Source organism: Mesoplodon bidens, assembly GCF_964165515.1.
Source record: "Mesoplodon bidens genome assembly, chromosome: Y".
Lineage (NCBI taxonomy): Eukaryota > Metazoa > Chordata > Mammalia > Artiodactyla > Ziphiidae > Mesoplodon > Mesoplodon bidens.
In genome coordinates, this window is record NC_138180.1 from 14,753,671 (window position 1) to 14,777,218 (window position 23,548).

Genomic DNA, 23,548 nt, shown 5'->3' on the forward strand with positions numbered 1-23,548 from the left:
GTAGACAAATAAGAGTAGACAAAAATATAGCAAATACCCCTGTACTCATTACTCCAGTTAAGAAATAAAAGATTGAAGATATAAGAGTAACTGGCTCTCTACTTGTCCCTAATCCCTGAATTTACCAGTTATATTCCCCATGCTCTATTCATAGTTTTACTACATATGTATCCATTCAGAAAAGATACATGAAACGATTTTGTGTTTTGAATGTAACATACATGGCATCATAATGTATGTATTCTCTTAACTCAATATACACGTCATCATAACATTTATATTGTCTTAACTCAGGATGCATGGTATCATAATGTTTATATTCTTTTAAAGCTTTCTGGAAGAAGCGATGCTCAAGCCTAGCTCTGAAGGATGAAAGGAGGCAGGGAGGGGTAGGAGACAGCGGAGAGCGGCCCAGAGTGAGGGAGTCGTGATTTATAAGACCTCAAGCCAGGGAAAGGATTGGAGCATGTTTGGGGAAGCGAAAAAAAAAAAAATAGTCCCGTGTAGCTGGAGCAACAGAGTTTGAGAGGAGAGGTAGAAGATGAGGCCGTGGGGGAACAAGGGCCCGATCATGGCAGAGCACTGTTCTCAATTAACTATATTTTTTCCATATCATAAAGGCAATGGAACCAGACAAGTGAATTACAGTGAGCTTGCTACACATTTAGAATAATGGAAAACTTATAATCATGACTCCAGGCTTGCCATTTGTCCTGCAGTTTCGTTTTTGTGTGATTTTTTTTTTTCCTCCTGAGGCTAATGTTTAAAATGCTCTGCAAAAATAAACCATGTGGTTCTGTTTCCCTATAGGAGTAAAATGGAAGGAGGATCAAGCAGATTGGAAATCCACACTCCAGTTTTCGTCTAGAAAAAGATCAAGCATTCTGTACATAAGGAGAGACATGGGAGGCATCCCCATGAAAGATTCAGAGACTCCTCCCTGGCAAAGGAACCGGCTGACATAACTAAGGGTAAAAAAAAAAGAGAAAGGATGCCCAGCATCTTGTTTCTTCTGCTTTGAAACAATCAGAAATGTGTGATGAGCCTGAAAAGACCACTTCTATACCGAAAAAGAATAAAAAGAGAAGAAAAGGTGCTTTGGGAGTCTATAAGGAAACAGGTATTGTGTACATCCTGGTGGATAAAGAAAACATTGTGGGGGCTTCCCTGGTGGCGCAGTGGTTGAGCGTCCGCCTGCCAATGCCGGACACATGGGTTCGAGCCCTGGTCTGGGAGGATCCCACATGCCGCGGAGCGGCTGGCCCCGTGAGCCGCAATTGCTGAGCCTGCGCGTCTGGAGCCTGTGCTCCGCAACGGGAGAGGCCGCGATAGTGAGAGGCCCGCGCACCACGATGAGGAGTGGCCCCCACTTGCCACAACTGGAGAAAGCCCTCTCACAGAAACGAAGACCCAACCCAACACAGCCATACATTTAAAAAAAAAAAAGAGCTGGTGACACGTACGTGCGCCGAGACAGCGCGAATTGGAGAGAAAAAAAAAAAAAAAAACCTCAATAGGTTACCAGAGTAATTCAAGGTAAACTACAAATAAAGGATAATTGAGACAGAATTAAAAAAAAAAGAAAACATTGTGAACACACCCAAGAATTTTAGAAAGCATGTCGATGTCATTTACATTGATGTAAGCAAGCGGCAAAAGTCAACAAAAGGGCCTGAAGCACATTTAGTTACTAAGTCACGTGAAAATGAGTCAGAACTGCATGATAAAGTTCGGGGGAAAAAGCATAAAAAACATCGGAGGAAAGTCAGGTCCTGTGATGCTGTCCAGGAGAGTCTGGGTGCAAGCATCACCCTGCCCAGATCAGAATCCCAAGAGCAGGAACCCCAGCCTCCCATGGGCCAAGAAGGTGAAATCGCACAACTACCAGTGTCTGCAGATCAAAGCAAGTCTAAGACAAGAAAGAGGAAGCGTCCAAGTGACCAGGAATTCGAGGCCTTGCCTGCGCCTGAGAGCGCTGAGAACATATACTCAGAGGGATCTCAAGTGATTGGTGAGGTCGGGACTGCAGGGGGCAATCAGGAGTCCAGTGGCCTTAAGAAAAAGTCTAAGAAAAGGAAGAGAAGATCTTCTGTTGATACTGCCGTGGCACCTGCTGGTGAGTTTTCAGTGCTCAGGACGAGCTCTGAGGACACGCGCTTTGATTCAGTGGAAGGTACTGGTACCTTGATTGAAGAAAGTGTGAAACCCAGGCCACAAGAGGAGAAACCCCAGGCCTGTTCGGAAGAGGTGCAGAGGTAACGTGTGGGTGTAGAGCCTTCTGATGGTGTGCGTCTTGGGTGTGAAGTCTGCCCGTTACCTCTTTGTTCAGCACGGCCATAGGAAGTGGCAGAAATCATAAAGAGATAGACCATCGAATGTATAGGATGTTGTGCACATTTAACTGAGTAACTTGGCAGGTACCTTGCGTTCTTCATGTACAAAATAAGGCAGTTACAGTCTGTTTTCACTAAGAATTATTCCAGCCCCGAAATTCTATGTATAAGTTTAAAAAGAATTTTAAGACCCCACAATTACCTTGTCTATATGTACAGAGAGAGGAGAAAGGATCAGAGAACTTAGAATGCTACAGAACAGGAAAAAAACTAGACTTAGGGTTCTCCCTAATAAAAGAAACTTAGATATCGTTCTTTATATAATTATCATTTAAGTATACTGGCTGATGAATAGATGCAGGAATTTTTTTGAAGCACTTTATTTCAGTTCCTGGGAGTTAGGACAGGTTTTCTCCCCTTTTCTACTCTGTGACGTTCTAGATTGTCCTGGCTTAAAATAGTTTCACATAGAAGTTAAATGGCAGAGGGCCCAACTCACATCATCCTCTGTGCCCTCTCTTTGGGGACATTTTTAGATCACTGATAATGATGCAGGAATGTTCTCGGCCTGTGGTTCTTAACTTGTATGGGGCTGTGGACCTGTGAAAGCTGTTGACCCTTTGCTCAGACAAATGCGTACAGTTTTGTTTTTGTTTTTGTTTTGTTTCAGTTTCCTGTCTGGGTGGTTAGCTGATGCCCTTGGCTAAGAACACCTTTGCACATCTGGCAGAAAGTCTGTGGGAATGAATTAGTGATAGATACATAGAAGACTATGTTTTCTTTATACTGCCAAGGGGAAAATATGTGGCCATTGTTAACTGCAAGGAAGCAATTGTAACGATGTAAACCCTGAATATTGACTTAACTAATTAGTAACCATTATTATAAAACAACTCATTGGTGGGGGGGAGGTGTCTTGAGTATCCATGGGTGTAGAAGAGGGCTGAGCTTATGAGGAAGTCAATATCTGAAACAATACAGTTGAGAAATAGTAACATAAGCAATGCCTGGTGGAAATAGGGCTTAAGGCGACATGTTTACCTTCCAGGCAGCCTCTGAGGTGTATCCAAGTTAGTAAAGCTACATTAAAGAGTTCAGACATCACAGACGGAATCAACTCCAAGATCCCTTCCAGCTTTAATGCTGTCGTAGTCAAAGGGAGAGTCACTGTAAGGAAAGAATCTGAAAGCCATTAGGGCACGTGACCTGTCAGTGTTAATCAATCCAGTTTTTCTCCTTAGATTAGAACCCACAAATGAAGAAGAAAGCAATTTGGAGTCGGCTAAAGATCCTGAAACGAAATATTTATCTGAAGATTCGAGAGATTCAGATAATTCAGACGTGGATTTGGATTCCACTGTGAGGCAGCTCCAGGAGTTCCTCCCTGATATCAAGGAGAGGGCTGCCACTACAATTAAGTGAATATATGGGGATGACTTGGGACGCTTTAAAGAATTTAAAGCCCAGGGTAAGCTTGTGGGACTTGAATATTTGTTGAACTTTTCTATATGCGTAACTAGCCCTGACTTTCTTTTGTGAGTGGTTCATATTTATAGATTCACAAAGAGCATCCCTTAGCTACTTTCAGCTTTATCTCCTTCCAGAATCATTATCTGCACTGTAAAATTACCAAACTGAAGTGCACTAGTTTTCCTCCTCTGTAGGGGAGGCGAGGAAAAACGGGTGATCCACAGACTAGAAGATCAAGCCCGGAAGAAGAGGGGGAGGAGGTTAAGTGGTTGAGACACTGGGAGGGGGGCACAAGTGAAATCAAATTAAAACACACATATCAACATCATCAGCTTTGATGAGGTGTAATTTCAAGGATATTAATTTGAGGGTGAGCTGGTTGTAGTGGGCATGGCTTCAGGCAACACCCAGCTTGGTCTCCTTCTTGATTTCACTGTGTTACAAGAACCTCCCAGAAAGCTTATTGGGTTTCAGAATGAACTACAAATGTAAGGTTGTGTACTGCAAGTGATAAAAGGTTTTTAAAATAAGTTTAAGGTTAGGAAAATGTACTGTGTAATGCAGTCAATAATAATGAGACTTGAGTGCTTTGAGTTATGACGAGGAATAGAACGTAAATTGCAGTGACATTGTCCCCACCTCCCCCCAACATATATTCGTAGAGAATATACATGTTCATGTTTGTGCCACCCAGTTCCCAGCACTGCCTTGGGGGGAGGAGGGGCAGAGGATAGTGAAGTGGGGGGGGGCGCTTCTTTTAAACTTTTATTTCAACACTGTTTGAATTTTTAATGAATATCTATTACTGTTAATTTATTTCTTAAATAACTGTGTAAAAAGGAATTGATGACACAAGAAAGGTCACATTGGAGTAGGATGGCCAGGGAAGACTTTGGGAGGACAGTGTGGCTTTGGCCGAACTCTGCAGGAGAGCCAATGTCAAGGGCACAAGCAGGGGCTGCTCCCCGATAGGTGGGGAGGAGCTGACGGGTGCTGTTGTGATTGCTAAAGACAAAATGGTGGTTCGCTTTCATTCATTGTTGACAGTTGTGTACCTTTTTCTCCTTCCCCAAATCCTAGGTGTCGCTATTAAATTTGGCAAGATTTCCGTGAAGGAAAATAAGCAGTTAGAGAAAAATGTGCGAGAATTTCTGTCTCTGACAGGAATCGAGAATGCAGACAAACTGCTGTACACAGACAGATACCCAGAGGAGAAATCTCTAATCACCGACTTAAAAAGAAAGTACTCGTTTAGATTGCACGTTGGTAAGTTTAGAACTGTGGCCTCTTTGACCATCTGTAGCCTTCCAGCCTTGCACAGATAACCATGGTGAGTATTGAACACAATGCCTGGCCCGTCCAGTACATGCAGTGCATGTTAGCCGCTGCTACGTTAATAGTATTTTTATTGCCAGCCTATACGTTCAGGGATTTGGAATGTGTTCACGTCTCCCAAGGATAGTGCTTTTACAGATTTTCTAACAAATTAGATGATCAGCTTCCAGCTTTCCTACTTGGTAACAATTACGGTTTTGGTTTCTCTTCTTGACCTCTATTGTGTATTTTTTGCATACACTGCACAAAGTACTCTGGTATACACCAGAGTCTCAGACGTTTTTTTAAGTAGAGCCATTTTTGCGCTTTGAGCTGGAACCTTCCTCTTGGAGATATCCTGGGGAAGTTAGAAGGTCACGAAGCAATGTAGGTTTGGACTGGAAAAAAAAATCTCTCTTGAATTTAAAGAGGATAATTTCTTAGGTGAAATGCACAAAGGAAAACAGAACAGTGAGCCCCTGCTGGGGGATCCTTTCATCTTTAGAGTGGCAAAGCAGGAAGAAGCTTATTCAATTGCAAAGTTTTTTTGTTTATCTTATGGGGAGCTGCTGGAGTGTGTCCTCCACCTCCAGATTACTGTAAAAAGCTCTTTGCCTAATAAGGGTCTTTTCCGTGAATTTAGCAGAACAGAAGCTAGAGCCCCTACATACTAAGCATCTAGTTTCCAGAGATGGCCACGGAAACTGGGGATTTTGTATATCTGCTCCCCAAGACGGCTTTCTGCAGGACATAGGAAACCGCACCCTCCATCTGGGGTCTAGGATAGCGTGTGCTGTAAAAAGGGGCCCTTCTGGGTTTCTTTTATAATTGCGACTGTGTTTCATGCCACGCTCCGGTTGTCCCTCTGACCACCTCTCTTCCGACTTTAGGTAAGGGCATTGCCTGGCCCTGGAAACTCATATACTGTCGAGCAAAGAAGATGTTTGATGTCAACAATTACAAAGGCAGGTAAGAAAAAACTTGAGCAGAACATTTCTCTAGTCTTTGCTGATACTGTAAATCAAAACGTACACAACAAAATCGTGAAGAGTTTCGTGTGTGAAACCAGATGTGCCATCAGGTGTATGTCTCCAAAGACCCTTTCAGTTTCCACCTCTTGAATAAATCTTCTGTCATCTTCCCCTTTCTAAATCCCTGGCTTTTACTTTATGCTGTCAATTGTAGCATTCTCCACGCGCTGCCTCTTAGCGTCACCCGTGCAGTTTTCTCGGCAGTCTCCTAAGTTGTAAGCTCCTTGCGAACACAGACGTTCCTTCTCAGTGTGATGTGTGCCCTTCAGCACTGAGCCCAGTGCTTTGGGTTTTCAGTAAATATTTGAAGGTGGGGGTGAGCACTTGTGTGAGGTCATTTAAGTGTGATTCGGTAACATCAATGCAGAGCTTCATGTGGCGGTAGCCTTTCTGTCCTCCCTTTTTTCCTAAATAAAATACCCAATTATGTTCTGTTTCCAACATTCCAAATAAATCAAATGTAGACTGAGCGTCAGTGGTGGGTAAGCACTCTGCTTAAGGACAAAGGGATGAGGGAGAAAGCATCAGCTCCTACCCTTGAGGGCCCAGACAGCCACCTAGGGCTCAACTACTGATCTCACTTCCAGGAGGCAGATGGAGTGAATCTGTCACGGCCAGTTGGGTCCTACTGAGCGCCGTGATCTTGAATCAGGACATAGGTACTATCAGAATGTAACATTGATATGACCTCGGCTTCTTTTTAAAAATTTTTACCAAAAGAAATAAACCGGAAGTAGAGGAAAGGCGCCTCCACACAGACTGAAACCTGCCCTCTCTTTTTCCCAAGCCCCCGCCATGTACTTTAAGGAAATTCACTAAGGGTGACATTTTAAGTGGGACCAAAATGATGCTTTTGGTAAATGAGTGAGGTAACCTGTTTTTCTACCTGTTACATCACTGTGGGAAATGGCATTTTTCAAATAATGAAGGTCTGTCATTCTGATAATAAAGTTCATTCACTGGTACCATATTACTTGTGTTGTGCTGACCATTTACCCTTAAAGTATGTTTCCAACTTAAGGAACTCTTAAGTGAAAAAGCCATAGAAAGTCAAAAATCAAAGAATTGTAAGGCTCCAAGGGGCCATGGAGGTCAGTACACCTGTTTCCTCATTTTCGTACACTCTGTTTTTCTCTCATGTCCTCTTTTTTGTTGCTTCAAGGGTACTTTTAAGTCTTGTTTTAAATCTCAGGAAGACCCTGCTTGCCTTATAAAGGAAACTGCTAAAAAGCTTGATTCTTAATGGTGAAGGATTTCGCATCTCTGTTCACCATGCTCTGCATTTTAGATCCATTTCTGAGAATGCTAGGTTCTTACTGTCCCCCGGTAGTTGTGGATCATCCTCGTTAGAAATGGTTAGTATTTTATTAGGGCTGCTTTTGTGTTGCATTAGTAATAACATAAACTACCACTTCTGACCCCTCTTCCTTCCCACCAAAAAGGAATTATAAAATGTCATAATGATGGCTTTTTTTCCCTTAAACATTTAAGATGTTTAATCTCAAAATCTGCATATATTATAGTGCACTTTAGTTCTTTTCTTTTAATGTATTTGCTTTTATGTGGGATTGCTGCCTCTTAACTTCCTTAAACTGTGACCGATTTGTGCTAAGGCATCTGTCACATCTTTTATTTTTGTCTGTGTTCGGTCTTTGTTGTTGCACACGGGCTTTTTCTAGTGGTGGCGAGCAGGGCCTACTCTTCGTTGCAGTTTGTGGGCTTGTCATGGCGGTGGCTTCTCTTGTTGTGGAGCATGGGCTCTAGGCGCACGGGCTTCAGTAGTTGTGGCTCTCAGGCTCAGTAGTTGTGGCGCACAGGCTTAGTTGCTCCACAGCATGTGGGATTTTCCCAGACCAGGGATCGAACCCATGTCCCCTGCATTTGCAGGCAGGTTCTTAACCACCGCGCCACCAGGGAAGTCCCTGTCTCATCTTTATTGAGCACCTGTTGTCTGTCAAGCATTACCGGGTTCCAAAGTGTAGAAAACTGACAGGGTCCCCACCCTCCGAGGACTTCCCCTCCAGAGCTGTGCTGTCCATCCATGTGACCACCAGCCTCATGTGGCCATGGAGCACTTGAACTGTGGTTAGTCCAAGCTGAGATGCGCTGAAGAGTGAAGTATACAATGGACTTAGAAGGCTTGGTGTGGAGAAGAGAGTGTAAAGTATCTCATTCATACTTTTAGGTTCTGATTACATGTTGAAATGGCTGCATTTTTAGTATATTGAGTTAAATAAGATATGTTATTAATTCATTAAAACTAAATAAAATTAGGGACTTCCTTGGTTGTCCAGTGGTTAAGACTCCGTGCTTCCACTGCAGGGGGTGTGGGTTTGATCCTTGGTTGGGGAACTAAGATCCCACATGCCGCATGCTGCCGCTAAATAAAACCCCCAAACACATGGAAGGCAGAGTGGAATGGTGGGAAGTGGTCCTTGGTGATTTGACTGAGCTCCTGGATTAAGCTCACCCTAGGGCCCACTTGTATCTGGACTTTTCAATTGCCTGAGCCAATAAATTATCTTTAAAAAAATTAATAAAATTAATTTTCACCTGACCACTAGAAAATTCTAAATGACATCTGTGGCTCATATTTCCATTGGCCAGTGGTGGCCTAGACGAAGGGTCAGATAAACCAGGGAAGCCACGAGCGTACAGTTGCCAGTGGTGACGGGGGCAGTGAGAGAGCAGCAGAGTGTCCTGTGGGAGAGGACAGCAGGACACCTCCAACCAGGTGGTCAGGGAAGCCCTCTCTGAAGATGCACCATTTAAGCTGCTTCTGAAGAGCTTGCAGGAGCTTTCCAGCGGTGGAGGGAGGCCATTCCCAACACAGGTCCAGAGGCTTCGAGGTGAGAAAGGCCGATAAGGCCAATAGGGTTGAACTTAGGGAGCACCGAGCTTTGCAGGCACAGTCAGAAGTTTGGGTTTTATTGTGTGAAGCCTTTATGGATTTGGCTGGGGAATAGCATGATCAGATTATTTGCCCTGGCCTCTGTGTAAGTGAGCCAGGGACTGCGGTGATTGACTTACAGGGTGCTCATGGTTGCGATGCCGAGACAGGAAGTATCTGGGCTCAGGACCTTGGTAGGACTGCGCTGAGCAGGTTTCCTGACAGCCCGCCCTATACGGCTTCTCCCAGCATCGCAGCGTGCTGCAGTGAGAATAGTGGTTTTAAGCTTGTGGTTAACGCTTAGCTGTGATCTGTTTTCCCTTCCTCTAAGGTATAGCAAAGGAGATACCGAGAAGCTAAAGATATACCAGTCCCTCCATGGAAACGACTGGAGAAAGATTGGCGAGATGATGTCTGGAAGTAGCCTCTCTGTGGCCCTGAAGTTCTCCCAGATCAGCAGTTGTAAGTCATGGTCTCTAGAGCCCACTTTGGTGAACAAATCAGCCCACAGTGGCCCAGGGCCCAGGCATCACTGCAGGCCTGTCTTCTGAGAGAGTCATCACTCTTTCAGCCATTCTCTTACTGATTCATTTATTTCTTCATGCATATTGATGCAGCCTTTATTCACCAGACTGATTTCTGCCACACGTTATGTCAGTAGCTTTCAGTGTGACTCCAACTGCCAGGTAAACTGAAACCCACTCAGCCGGTGGGCAGGAGAACCTGGGCCACCAAGGTCCTTTCCCCCAGGTGACCAGGGAAACCATCAAAGGGAGGGCCTGTTAGTCAGGGACGTTTCCCAAAGCCAGTGTCAGTCGTCTCTTGTCTGTTCTCTTCTTTCATAAAAAGCTTCCTTGGTTATATTCTTCACCTTAAAAAGTCCCCAGTTGCTTTCAGAAGACAGTCCTTAGTGGGTGTTAGCTTCAGCCCAGAGGCTCACATGCTCCGGCCCTGCAGGCAGAGCCGTGCAGCGGGTCCCAGCAAGGCGTCTGCATGTCCGCACGTGGTAAACTCTGAGGTGGTGGAGACCACGCCTTTTGTGCCACCAACTCTGGCCACCGGTGCCACGCGAAGACTCAGCACAGCCAATTCTGCCAGTTTCCAAGAAGTAAAGCAAACATCTGGATTTGCACGTGTGTGTGAAATCAAGATCTTTTTTTTCTTGGGACTCTCTTTTTTAAAATAAATTTATTTATTTATTTATTTATGGCTGTGTTGGGTCTTCGTTGCTGTGAGCAGGCTTTCTCTAGTTGCGGTGAGCGGGGGCTACTCTTTGTTGCAGTGTGCGGGCTTCTCAGTGTGGTGGCTTCTCTTGCTGTGGAGCATGGGCTCTAGGTGCGCTGGCTTCAGTAGTTGTGGCGCACAGACTCTAGAGTGCAAGCTCAGTAGATGTGGCACATGGGCTCAGTAGTTGTGGCTCGTGGGCTCTAGAGCGCAGGCTCAGTAGTTGTGGTGCATGGGCTTAGTTGCTCCATGGCATGTGGGATCTTCCCAGACCAGGGATTGAGCCCGTGTCCCCTGCGTTGGCAGGCGGATTCTTAACCACTGCCCTACCAGGGAAAACCCTCTTGGGATTCTCTTGATTTTTAAATATTCATCCAAATTGTTATTGGGGAAATAGTAACAATAACATTCTGTAGGCCAGATCGAAGATATCTGTAGCCTTCCAGCTTGCGGCCTCTTCCTTAGCATGACTGTGAGCATGTAGACAAGAAGAGCGAATCATAGAAGCTTTTGATGCCCTGCACCAAGGACTGGCTTTAGGAATTTACAGGTGCTGGGACTTCCCTGGTGGTGCAGTGGTTAAGAATCCTCTTTTCCACTTCAGAGGGCATGAGTTTGATCCCTGGTCAGGGAACTAGGATCCCACATGCTGCAGAGCAACTAAGCCCACACTCTGCATCTAGAGAGAAACCTGTGTGCCACAACGAAGGTCCTACGTGCTGCAGCTAAGGCCGAACACAGCCAAATATTTTTTTTAATTAAAAAAAAATAGCTTAATGAGTGCAATATGTAAAAAAAAGAAAGAAAAAAAGAAATTCACAGGTGCCTTCATCAAGTACTGTGGTGACGCCATTGTAGCTGTTAATTTCACTCCAGAAACTCTTGGGGAGAGTTATTTATATAACATGAAAGTCGTTTGGTTATTCTCTTTCCACTAAATGTTTGGGAACCTCACAATTTCTTGCAGTAGGTATTACTCTTAGAAACAGGAAGAACAGCTTTCTCGAAGATAAAAACAAGATTGCATTAAGAAAGGATTTTTTTTCTTTGCAGTTGGTTGTGTATGTGTGTGTGTGTGTATGTGTGTGTGAGTGTGATTGGTCCTTAAAAGGAATCTATGGCCACTTTCGTAGTTTCATTTTGATTTGCATGTAACTGATAGTTTTTTTGGTTTTGTTTTGTTTTGTTTGGCTGCGTTGGGGCTTCATTGCTGCGCGCGAGCTTGTTCTAGTTGTGGCGAGCGGGAGTTACTCTTTGTTGTGGCGTACAGACTTCTCATTGCCGTGGCTTCTCTTGTTGCAGAGCACGGGCTCTAGGTGCGCAGGCTTCAGTAGTTGTGGCATAAGGGCTCAGTAGTTCTGACACACGGACTCTAGAGCACAGACTTAATAGTTGTGGCGCGTGGGCTTAGTTGCTCCCCGGCATGTGGGAACCTCCTGGACCAGGGCTCGAACCTGTGTCCCCTGAACTGGCAGGCGGATTCTTAACCACTGCACCACCAGGGAAGTGCATAACTGATAGTTTGATGTTTGTGTAATTGAGATGTTGCCCATTGTCTTCTGAAAAGTGTCTGATTTACCTTTTTGTTTATAAAGGCTTTATTTTGGGACTTCCCTGGTGGTCCAGTGGTAAAGAATCCTCCTTCAGATGCAGGGGATGCTGGTCGGGGAACTAAGATCCCACATACCGCGGGGCAGCTAAGCCCGTGTTCCACAGCTGTTGAGCTCACGCACCCTGTAGCCCATATGCCACAAACTACAGGGGCCATGCACCACAACTAGAGGGAGAAAATTCACACGCCACAACTAGAGAGAAGTCCGTGCACCATAACAAAGAGCCTGCGCTGCAACAAAAGATCCCACGTGCTTCAACAAAGATCTCATGTGCTGCAACTAAGACCCAACACAGCCAAAAAAATAAAGAAAATAAATAAATTAAGGGAAAAAAAGACTATTTTTCTAGAGCAGTTTTGGGTTCACAGGTAAAGTGAGAGGAAGGTACAAAGACTTCCTACTTATCTCCTGCCCTACACATGCACGGCACACCCCCATTCTCAACACCCCCCAGCAGAGTGGTCCATTTGTTACAATCCGTGAAGCTACCTTGACACATCTTAACCCCCCAGAGTCCACAGTCCACATTAGGGTTCACTCTTGGTGTTGTAGCTTCTGTGGGTTTGGAGAGATGTCAAATGACAGATACCCCTCATCATCATTTTGTTGTTAATATTGTGTTTGAAAGCAAATAGATGAGCAACTTCAAGACCATCCTTTTATGTCAACAGAAAGAACTCATGGTGCTTGGAGCAAGACGGACACCCAGAAACTAATCAAGGCTGTTGAAGAAGTGATTCTAAAGGAAATGTCTCCCCAGGAGCTAAACGAGATGGATTCTAAACTCCAAGAGAATCCTGAAGGTCGCCTGTCAGTTGTTTGGGAAAAACTGTACAAAGGCATATCCTGGGTAGAAGTGGAGGCAAAAGTGGAAACCAGGAATTGTATGCAGTGTCAAAGTAAGTGGTAAGTTTGAGGCTTCTTACATAAATTTCAACAAGAAGCATTCCCTGCCCCTCTCTCAGCAACTTCCGGAGAGGGGTGGACTGCTGAGGTTACTAAGAATATCTGTAACTACCACGTGGAAAGCCTTACAGTAGGTCAAGAATGATCCTCTCTAATCCGCTGCTCCAACCACTTCAATATTGAAAGCTGATTTAAGTTAGCATTTAACCACCCCTGATTCATTGTGTGGCTTCTTCATAAAGAACTTGGACCTTTTTATTCTATTTATTTATTTATTTAATTGAAGTAGAGTTGATTTACAATATTGTGTTAGTTTCTGGTGTACTAGGTGATTCCGTTGTGCATATATATTATTATTTTTTGATTCTTTTCCAATGTAACTTATTACAAGATAGTGAATACAGTTTCCTGTGCTGTACAGTAGGACCTTGCTGTTTATCTATTTTATATATAGTAGTTTGTATCTGCTAATCTGCAATTTCAAATTTATACCTGCCCCCTTTCCCCTTTGGTAACCATAAGTTTGTTTTCTGTATCTGTGAGTCTGTTTCTGTTTTGTAAACAGAACTTGAATCTTTTTAATATTGAATATTGACTTCTGATTTCTTCACTCTGTCCCTTTCTTCATAAAACAAGATTGTTACCTACTTATAGCATGAAAGAAAAACAAAATTAGCGTCTGGTTATTTAGGAGGGAAATCACAAGTGTAGTGATCAGTAATACCTCCACCTTTTTACTTTTGCTTTCTAATTCAGCAGTTCCTCTGTCTTCATCCAAAGCAGGGCAGTCATACTCTTTCATCCTAGAACATCTTTAGGTACATCCATCATGAAGAAGTAGTTTCGGTCCAGATGTTGCTGCATGTTCTTTGCCCAACGTAGCTTTTCCCAGCCCTGGAGGGATTCCGAGCTAACTTTCAGCTGCAACATGACAGCTTGAAGCAGTGGTTCTACAGCCCACGACCCAGGTCTCCTGTATAAATGGGGCTCCATCATCCTGCATAAAGGGGGCTGCGTCATCTTGACCATTAAAGAAGAATGAAATCCAGAGTGGGCATGTTGTACGTTAAAAGCAAACTGCTAGATTATACTGAGTATTGTTTATATACCTTACAGTTCTGCTGTAGAATATTTATCTTACTAGAAGACTACCCTCAGGAAATAAGGACAGATCATGTTTTGGGGGGGAAGTGTGTAATATGGAGGAACCAGAGCCCTTTCTACCCCTATATCTTAGGCTTAAAAAAAGGAGTGGGGACTTCTCTGGTGGTGCAGTGGTTGAGAGTTTGCCTGCCGATGCAGGGGACATGGGTTCGTGCCCTGATCCAGGAAGATCCCACATGCCGCAGAGCGGCTAGGCCTGTGAGCCATGGCTGCTGAGCCTGTGCATCCAGAACCTGTGCTCTGCAACGGGAGAGGCCACAACAGTGAGAGGCCTGCGTACCGCAAAAAAAAAAAAAAAAAAAAAGGGTGGGGGCTTCCCTGGTGGTGCAGTGGTTAAGAATCCGCCTGCCAATGGAGGGGACACGGGTTCGATCCCTGGCCTGGTAAGATCCCACATGCCGTGGAGCAACTAAGCCCGTGTGCCACAACTACTGAGCCTGGACTCTAGAGCCTGTGAGCCATAACTACTGAGCCTGTGTGCCACAACTACTGAAGCCCACCTGCCTAGAGCCCGTGCTCTGCGACAAGAGAGGCCACTGCAATGAGAAGCCCATGCACCGCAATGAAGATTAGCCCCTGCTCGCCACAACTAAAGAAAGCCCACGTTCAGCAATGAAGACCCAACACAGCCAAAAATAATTAATTAATTAATTAATTACTTTTAAAAAAGGAGTGGGTTATAAAGCCTCGGTTGGAAGATGATATGTCAGTGTCTTAAAAAGGAAATGATGAAGGGGAGCCGTGCTTCAGAATCAGCATAATTAAATAACATGCAAGGGTTCTTTTTTAATTTGAAGAAAAAAGTAGGAAACTTGAATGCTGAGCATAGGTTTACTTCATGAAACATTGAAATGGCATCAGCGGGTACATTTCAAACCAGTGAACATGGGCGGCTATTAGTAAAAACTCTCAGTTTCTCTGTGTGTGCCTCATGTACCTCCCTGCTCAAGAAAGTAAATGTCACAGCTCATGATCTGTCCATCAGATTGTGACAGATTTCACTCTTCAAGAGAAGCACTTTTTAAATATTTTTAATTGGGCTGCTTTTCTCATTAGGAACTTCAGGGAACCCTTTCCCTCAGCCTTGAACTTGGGGCCTTAGAGGAATCATGGAGTCATTGATCACTTTAGTAAATCTGTGTAGTTTGGTGTTTCAGCAGCTATAATGGTAATAAGAGCAATATCTCTCTGTTTGATAAACAAGCAAAAATAAATTGAGTCTACACAGCATCCTTTAGCACCTGCAAGCAGGCTTATTCTTTTTTTTCCTCCCTTTTATTATACTGTTTATTATGGAAATTGTGTAACACACACCAACTTAGAACTCCTTGTATCCATCACTCATTTTCAATAACCATCAACTTTCTATCTCTTTATTTACCCTCTCCCACTTTAAAAAACTTTTAAAAAGGTATATTCTTTATTTTTTTTTTTTTTTTTTTTTTTTTTTTTTTTTTTTTCTTTTTGCGGTATGTGGGCCTCTCACTGCTGTGGCCTCTCCCATTGCGGAGCACAGGCTCCGGACGCGCAGGCCCAGCGGCCATGGCTCACGGGCCCAGCCGCTCCGCGGCACGTGGGATCCTCCCAGACCGGGGCACGAACCCGCGTCCCCTGCATCGGCAGGCGGACTCTCAACCACTGCGCCACCAGGGAGGCCCAAAAGGTATATTCTTGATGGTGGTAAATCTTAGCTGTGATGAGTTGCAAAAGTTATAAAGTGGTTCTGAATAAGGACAATTTAAATGAGGAAAACAAAGGACATTTTAATGGAAACTTTACCCCGAAAATAAACTGTTTTTCTTTCTTTCAATGTAGGATGGAAATTCTAACCAAGAAGAGGACAAATGGTCGGGAAGTATACCGGGGACTTAATGCCCTACAGGCCAAGATCAACCTCATTGAAAGGTACAGAAATAGAAAGTGACGATATTTTACCCGTTTTCCTCTCTAGCCAAAGAGTAATTGTTAAACAGCAGAATCTGCAGTAAGATTACCACGGTTCATATTCCTGTTCCAGCACTTTCTACGTGCATGACCTTGGATGTGTTTCCTGCCTTTCTAGTTCTTGGTTTGTTCATCTTAAATGAGGATGATAATAACAGTACCTGCCTCTTAGTGTTATTGGCCGAAGAAATGAAATAATGCATGCAAAACGTAGCATGCACTCAATAAGCATAGCTCTTTGAGACTTTAAGGCTTTCACATAGACATTGCTTACTTCTGTCCATTGGAAAATGGAGGTAAATACTTCAGGCCGAGCCCTACTGCTCTCTAGCATGCATTAGTTGGCGTCACTGCTGCTTGGTCTTTAGTTTTGTCTTTGAGTTCCTGGTCCGTGCAGAGTCCTCCCTCCCCTGATCGACAGGGAGACACAGAACTGTTTTACAAAGACTGCGAGTCTAGTGGACCTGGCCTCATGTCCAATGAGGAACAGCAAAGAGCAGAAGAAACCTTTGGATTCTGGCCGCCCTGTCCAGCTTCATTATTCTTGCGCTCTGTCAGGAAGCCTGCTTCTCCTTCATTGGTGGGCTTCCTCGTTCTCCACGCTGGCCTGGCTGGGGTTTTTCTCCTCTACCAGAGACAGCAGAGACTAGCAGAGCCAAGGAGGGCATCTCACGTCAGGCAGGCCTGGGTTCCAATGTGGGTACCACCTATGAGTCATGAAACCTTGAGCCAATGACCCGAGCTCTCAACCCTGATTCCTGGCCTGTGGAAAGGACATAATCCCCTAGCTTCATCAGGTGGTGTTGAGGGTAAATGGATTAGTGGGTATCAAGGTCTTAACCCAGTGTTTGTCACTTAGTAAGTGCTGAGTACACATGTATACTACTCTTGTGTGTCTACATTGAATGGTGAAGTTGTGTTTTGGTTTGTTTGGTTGGTTGGTTTTTAATATTGTATTTATTTATTTGGTTGTGCCATGTCTTAATTGCAGCAGGCAGGTTCATTAGTTGTGGCATGCAGACTCTTAGTTGTGGCATACATGTGGGATCTAGTTCCCTGACCAGGGATCGAACCCGTGCACCCTGCATTGGGAGTGTGGAGTCTTAACCACTGTGCCACCAGGGAAGTCCCTGTGTATTTTTTTTTTTTAATTGAAGTATAGTTGATTTACAATGTTGTGTTTAACCTTTGCTATACAGCAAAGTGACTCAGTTATACGTATATATATTCTTTTTCATATTTCATTCTTTTCTATTATGGTTTATCACAGCATATTTAATATAGTTCCTTGTGAAGTTGTGTTTTTTACTAGGCTTGGTGGGAGATGCAAAGGGCTCAGGAGGAGGAAGGGTGATTTTTTGGTCTGTAGCTCACCCCAAGACCTTGGGCTGACCTTGGGTTAGCATGCCAGTGACACTGGGCCTGTGTAACAGGGGAGCTGGAGCAGGGGTGAACACGCTGAGGCCTTCCAGCTCTTAATATTCTGTGAGCCCATGAAGATGTGGATCCTGTTGATTTTTGGCTTGAAAACTTAATTTTTATTTTTTCTCATAGGTTGAATGAAATAAATGTGGAAGATGTTAATGAAATAGACTGGGAAGATCTTGCTAGCACCATAGGGTAAGGCCATTTGTTTAATATTAATCTAATGAAAAAATCAGAGAGGAGTTCTAATAAATGCCTCTCAGATTTGAAGAACAGGACTGAAATTCCTGCTGCTTATGGAACTCATCTATAAATTGTATTTGTGTATATATGTATTGGGAACACCCTGTCTACGTACCAGACCAGGTAAATAAGACCAGCCCTCCCTCCGCTCCAACCACCACCTCCACCCCAAGACACCTGAGAAGAGTGAATGAAATGTGTGCAGTCTCTTAAAAGCTTCATGGAGCACACCAGCTATGACTGGGATGAAGAACCCATGGTCCCTTTGCCCATAATTAGCCTTTTACCATTTGCCACATTGACTTTATCATCCCTCCCTTTCCCGCTCCCTTCTACAAGGGAACAGAATTCTTTCCCTTAACCGTTTCAGTGTTAGTGGTGGACGCCATGTCCTCAGCAAGGCTGTTATTCTGCATCAGCACAGTGATCGTACTGAGGGCACCTGACACTGATGCACTACTATTGTCTAAAACACAGCCCCCATGCAAATTTCACCCAGCGTCCCAGTCCTGTCCTTTATAACACTTTCCCCCTGATTTAAGATCCAGTCCAGGATCTGTCTCCTTAGAGTCTTCTAAACAGCAGAGTTGTTCTGCCTTTTCTTTTCTTTTTTTTTAATTATTGGAGTATAGTTGATTTACAATGTTTCAGGTGTACAGCAAAATGATTTCTGTTATAGATTTTTTTAAATTTATTTATTATCTTATTTATTTAATTTTGGCTGTGATGGGTCTTCATTGCTGCGCGTGGGCTTTCTCTAGTTGGGGCGAGCAGGGGCTACTCTTCATTGCGGCTCGCGGGCTTTTCATTACGGTGGCTTCTCTTGTTGAGGAGCACGGGTTCTAGGCGCGTGGGCTCAGTAGTTGTGGCTCGTGGGCTCTAGAGCACAGGGTCAGTAGTTGTGGTGCACAGGCTTAGTTGCTCTGTGGCATGTGGGATCTTCCTGGACCAGGGCTCGAACCCATGTCCCCTGCAGTGGCAGGCAGATTCTTAGCCACTGCACCACCAGGGAAGTCCCTCCGTTATAGGTTATTACAAGACATTGAATATAGTCCCCTGTGCTATACACTAGGTCCTTGTTGTTTATCTATTCTATATACAGTAGTGTGTATCTGTTAATGCCTTTGTCTTCTACGATGTTGAAATTGTGGGAAAATACAGGCTAGTCACTGTGGAGAACTTGCCTCAGCTGGGGAGTTTGTCAGACGCTTCCTCACGGTTAGATTCGGGTTTTGTATTTTACACGGGAATCAGTCACGGGGGAGGCTGTGTTTGTGTCACCAGGTCACATCCCATCATGAGGCATGTGGTTCTGATTTTGATCCCCTGGCTCTGGCGGCCTCTGCCACACTGCCCCACTGTAGAAAAGTAAGTTTTTCTCTTGGTGAAAAGAAACGGCCACGGGGAGATATTTTGAGACCACATCAAGCTCCTGTTCCTCTTTGGATTTGCCTCAGTGGTTTCGGTGTGCTGTTCCTTTGCATTTCTCCTCTGAGGAGTGAGATTTCATCGGTTGTCACTGTCTGTCTTCATTGCTATGGTCCTTGCATTTTCAATCAGTTCCTGCCACTGGAGGAGAGGCCATCACTCTGAAGACCTGAGTTCACTGCTGGCCAAGCAACAGAGAGCTGGCTGGCAAAGCACAGTCCCTCTAAGCAATGCAAACTGTTGAGCATCACAGGGCTCAGGGGTTGGTGGGCTTTGGGAGGTGGGGATGTTTAGGGACTGTCTGGCCTTTAGTTCGGGAAGGGTGCTGAGGGGAACAGGGCTGCCACAACCTGGCTGCCTTTCAGAAACGTGGCTGCTGGCGTGAGGTTGTCACTGATCCATTAGGAAGGGTGTAAACTGGTTCTGCTGGTTAGTTATTTACACCTTGGGATTATGGACAAAGAACAATCAGTCCTTTTTTTTTAACTTGGAGAATTGGAATCTTTTCGTGGCAGGCCCTGTTGGGAGTCACAGACACATGCCCATGGTTCCAAACCCTTTCCTCTTCTAGCTCGTCTCAGGGGTGGGGCACCAGCTCTTGGGTGTGGGTCCCTGAGAGGGGAGGGTGTTAGGGGCTTTGAAGGAAGGCTGTCCTGCTGTGTACCCCACCAACTCCCATCCTAAGAAGTATTCATGTCGACAGGTCCCTCCCTTTGTAATATCAAACCCCTTTTGAAAAATCTGACTTTTCCAATAAATGTTTGTGTATCTTGTGACATTGCCACAGATCACATTTCTTAAATTAAAATGGGTTTTTAATGATTTTAAGTAGAATTATATACTTAAATATTGATTGTTCTGGTTAAGGTTTAGAAATCTCAAAGCTGTAAAACAGACATCATGGCATCCAGTCAAATACCATTGGAAATAGTACATCCTCAAAGTTTTAATAACGAATTAAAACAGTGAAAATAATTAAATTAGAAGTTCGATCTCTTCAGGTTCGTTAAGGCTCCCTTGTGAATTGTTTAGGCAGGATTTTAAAGAAAGCATCTCCACCTAATGAGATGTAACACCTACTTCGTTTGAAAATGTCCAGGTCAGTTATTGTTACTTCTTGAAGCCTGAGCTTTGATCTGCAGAACAACCTGTGTGTGGGGTGCTGTGGGAAGAGGGAAGGCATAGATGCCCTAGATCTTGGGCTTTGCAGTCAGGTGGACCGGGCGTCAAGTCCTGGGACTCTGCTCATAATTTAGCCAGCCTTGGGCAGGTCATTCCCTCACTTGCCTCTGCGTCACGGTTTCCTCATCTGCGCAGCGTTGTAACAGCACCGTGATGAGGACGACAGCAAGGAGACAGTGCGTGTCATGCCATGCACACGCGGCGGGCAGCTGCTGCCATGAAGAGGCAGAGAGAGCCCAGCCATCTTGTACTTCCACATACCTAGCAGATCCAGTTATTCCCACTAATCATATAACAACTAGATTAATTAATTACTGAAACAAATATGCCACGCTTTTGTGGCTTAGGAAATGAGTGCCCAGGAAGTGAAGTTAGTGATTTTCACTTTAAAGAAATATTTAAGATGTGGTTGTTTCTGTCCTACTTATTGTAAATGAAAAGTGGATTTGACTCACCAGAATATCGTAAGCATCCACTTTATTTAGCTTTGTAAAGTAAAAAATCCAGACCCCTGCTTTTGCATTGTGACAAATATATAGTTAGCCTGAAGGTAGTTGTTAAGAGTGTAGGATTTGTGAAATGTTGCCATTGGCAGCAACACGGATGGACCTAGAGATGATCATACTAAGTGAAATAAGCCACACAGAGAAAGACAAATAGCATAGGATATCAATTATATGTGGAATCTTTAAAAAACTGATACAAAGGAACTTACTTACAAAACACAAATAGACTCACAGACATAGAGAACAGACTTATGGTTACCAAAGGGTTAGCGGGCGGGAGGTAGGGGGATAACTTAGGAGGCTTGGATTAACATATACACACTACAGTATGTAAAATACATAAACAATAAGGACCTACTGTATAGCACAGGGAACTATACTCAATATCTTGTAATAATCTATAATGGAAAAAAATCTGAAAAAATTATATATATATATATATATATATATATATATATATATATATATATATGTACAACTGAATCTTTCTGCTGTACCCTTGAACCTAACACATTATAAATTAACTATACTTCCATTAAAAAACACTGATATCAAAAAAAAGAAAGAAAAAAGTAGAATTTGGAGTGGACCCAATTGAAGTCCCAGCCCTTCCCCCCTATTCACTGTAAGATCTTGGGCATCTTCTCTTGGGTTCCCCATCTCCAAAACGAGGGATAAGCATAGGAGGCCCCACACAGAGTGGTCGTGAGGGTTATTTGTTGCTCTGCGGAGAGCCCTCAGGGTGGGGCTGAAGACAATGTTAGCATCAGCCCCTGTGAGCTAGTGTTACACCTTGTCTTCTCAACTGGTAGTTTAGATTATTCTAGTTTAGACAGAATCCGTGTTGTTGTACTTCTGTTTTTCTTCCTTTTGTGTGTGTGTGTTTAACCAGATGAACAATAGCTTTTCATACGTGTCTTATTTTTCTCACATGTGTAGACATGAGGATTAAGAAAGCTGCTTAGGTCTGTAGACCACCCCTTTATCAATGCACTTAGTACACAGGACTGAAATGATTAATTTTTAAACTGCCACTAACTTTTTGACACCTTTTCCTTTCTAAAGGGGTGTTCCTCCATCTTATGTCCAAAGTAAGTTTTATAAGCTGAAAGCTTCCTGTGTTCCGTTTTGGCAGAAGAAGACTTTTCCAGGTCAGTATTTTCGATATCTGAATAGTTAAAAACGCAGCATATGGGGACACACGCTGGTAGTGTGACCTTGGGTAGTGACTTTTGGGAACCTCAGATTCTTCAAATGGAAAATGGTAAAAATTGGCAAATTATAACCCCTACCTGACAGGACTTTCAAAAGTACTAAATGAGATAATGAGCTTGAGAAGTGTGGTCACCAGGCCGCCAGGCGTTTAGCAAGCACTGGGTGAGGAGCTGCGAGTGCTTCTGGATTGCACAGCACACATGCTCACACCACATGCCTGCACACACACTGATCCACAAAAAACTGGAGTTACAGTTTCTTCTCTGCAGCCATTTTTAGGTGGTTTACATATGTAATTCCCAAACCTGGACTATCGGAGTCAGGTGGGGAACTTGGGAAAAAAGATACATACCTGGGTCTCATCCCAGACCCAGTCGATCCTAGTCTCTAGTCTGGGTCCAGAGGCTAGATTTTTCTCTAACAAGCTCACAGATGAGTCGCCAGTGGCCTGCCCAGCATCATTGTTTGGGAACCACTGGTTCGGGTAACACTGCACCCTGCAGTGTGTGACAAAATGCTCCTTGCTTTCAGCGGACAGCACTTCCTGGGTTTGAATCCTGGCTTCGCCCTCCTGACTCTATGACTTTGGATGAGCTTCATGTCTTTATGCCTCATTTGAAACACGGGTGAACAATAGTGCCTACCTCACAGCATTTTTGAGAGGATTGAATGAGTGACTATGAATAAAGCAGTTAGAGCCAGGTCTTGCACACAGTAGTGCCAGTAACAATGCATTGTCATCATCTGTGCCGTCCGTCCTTTGACCTTGGGAAGAGGCTTTGTCAGATCATCTCAAGATTCAGTTTCTTTTCTTTAGAGATTATAGACTACCTTCATGAGACTAGTCTACCGTTGCTTAAAGAAAAATTAGAGAAGAAGATGGAGAAAAACGGGACTGAGATCCAGACTCTGGCAAGCCCCAAGCCAGTCTTCCTGTTTCGAGACATCTGTTGTTGTGACGATGACAGTGAGGGAGAAGACGGAGATGAACAATGTTAAGCGGCTGATACTCTCTTGTCCATTTTTCTAGGTCTGGTTGTGTTTATGTACGTGTCAATAATGCTATTTCCACTATTGATTTTACTGAAGAAGGTGCAACAGCCAAAGGAAGGGTATGAAAATAATAACATACTGTGGAACATTAAAAATTGATTCACATTTCATATTCAAGTTTGTCTGAATGTGAAAAGAAAGGCGAGTACATGAGTTGATTTAATATTTTCTGTGCTATTATATTGAAAATTATCATATTGAAAATACTTACAACTAATGGTTTTCATACAACAACAGGATCCCAAGTCCCTCTAATGGCAGCAGAGGGTAGTCATGTCCAAGGAACATTTTCTTTTTTTTTTTTTTTTTTTTTTATGGCTGTGCCACATAGCTTATGGGATCTTAGTTCCCCACCGGGGATTGAACCCAGGCCCTCGGCAGTGAAAACGCAGAGTCCTAAACCCTGGACCGCCAGGGAATTCCCCAATGAACATTTTCATGGTGTGGATTCAACTATACGTGCATTCAGCAAAACAGAGAATGTTAACAATTTTAATAATGCATGCCATTTTTTTCTGTGTTTCAGTTGTTTAGATGTATATTTTAGTGTGTGTGCGTATTAGGTAAGTGGTACAGGGACGTTTGTGTTCCTGGAAGCTGGTTTCGG

General features: G+C 43.8%; 1 pseudogene across 1 annotated transcript; it reads left to right on the plus strand.

Moving 5' to 3' along the window:
• The first annotated feature begins 1,153 nt into the window (after positions 1-1,153).
• On the plus strand, positions 1,154-23,368 carry LOC308609684 (transcription termination factor 1-like; annotated as a pseudogene). Its single transcript has 10 exons — positions 1,154-2,255; positions 3,575-3,801; positions 4,884-5,069; positions 6,008-6,086; positions 9,370-9,500; positions 12,547-12,781; positions 15,761-15,850; positions 17,444-17,509; positions 21,739-21,824; positions 22,706-23,368. The product of its transcript is annotated as a transcription termination factor 1-like (transcript).
• Positions 23,369-23,548: the final 180 nt, after the last annotated feature.